Consider the following 1474-nt stretch of genomic DNA (forward strand, 5'->3'; position numbering starts at 1 on the left):
ATCCCTTCATCATTTTTACTTTCAGATAATTCAAGCTAAAGCTTAACCTTAAACTAGAAGCACAAAAAATCAAGATGTTATCTGATTTCTATGCAGAACAGCCTGCTCCTGGTATTTTGTTAGGAGGAAGTTTTGAGCGGGGGGAAAAAAAAGTTGCTTGAAAGTTTGTCTAAATGGAGTTCAAAGGTTAGACTCTCCCTGACTCTACATCCCCTTTGTCAGCAGAAAACTGAACATGCTTTGTGGAGAATTCTATCACAGAATAAAACAGCCAGTGGACTCCAACTCCAAAACAGACAGGCAATAAATTATTGTCTTAACATGCTTAATCAATTACTGTATAACTACCAAAATAATGTGAAGCATGATGCAAGTGTTCATAATAAATGTCAGCACTCTCACCTTGGAATGCACATTTATTCACTTCCTACACTATACCAAAGACTCTGAGGAGGTTAAGATTTAAAAAGAAATGAGCATCTTTCTCCTTCCTGAAGGTTCCAGTCCAGCACGCTAGCAAAGGTCATTACAGTGTGTGAAGCGACACACAGTGCAAAGCATTGCTGGGAACCGGCAGGAAAGCAACCAATCCCAAAGTGAGGGCCACAGATCTCATGGTCATTGACGCTTATATAATGTGCGATATGCATTAGAAAACCATTCTGTAATTAGCAACCCTGAGTATGTGCCTCATAAACTCTGGACCATGGCTCTGTGCCTACTTTCATGACTAACAAGAGCACTGAATGTTATTAGGAGATGGTTTTTGTGCACCTTGCATTCAAATCCTGATTTCCTTACACAGAGATCTGGTTGCGGGACCTTGAAATTGTCATTATTGTGAAGCATCTCCTGACTCTGTGTTTTATAAAAACATTGTTCTCTACCATCTTCTATTGATCAAATAAAGATCTGAACAGCTGATAGCTGAGCAGGGGAGGAAAAGGTGGGACTTCCAAGCCCAGAGAGAGGGAGAGGGTCTCAGGAGGGACCTGAGGAGTCCCCAGTTAGAATAGCTCAGAATCTGACCAGTTGGAATGCCTGAAGCTCCTGATAAATACACAGATCTTCGTGTCATTATTCAAAGCTCAGGAAGGCATAGAAAAGCCTCCACTTTTACAGAATGCTTCACAGATCTGGACAATTGTCTGACTTGGCTGCAAATAAGTTTTGTTGTTGTTGTTTTGTCTTCAGCTGTGGGGTTTACTGTCCCCTGATCATTTTCTGTAAAGCATTACAATAGCCAAAATGTAGACACTGAGGCAAATGGAAACAGTATTGGGCTGAATCAGCAAAGGAGTCTCCCAGACACAGGACAGGAAGCACAGATGGGCCCTTGGTGCCAGAGCAGAAGAGGATGAGCCTTGATGTCCAGTGCCCTACCCAGGTCTTACAGGACTCAGCTCTAACTTGCTCCTTTGCTGCGGACCGGAATTTCTCACGGGGTCCCTGTTCCGTGGGACAAGGGATTCTG

This window comes from Mastomys coucha, unplaced genomic scaffold (assembly GCF_008632895.1).
Source record: "Mastomys coucha isolate ucsf_1 unplaced genomic scaffold, UCSF_Mcou_1 pScaffold2, whole genome shotgun sequence".
Classification (NCBI taxonomy): domain Eukaryota; kingdom Metazoa; phylum Chordata; class Mammalia; order Rodentia; family Muridae; genus Mastomys; species Mastomys coucha.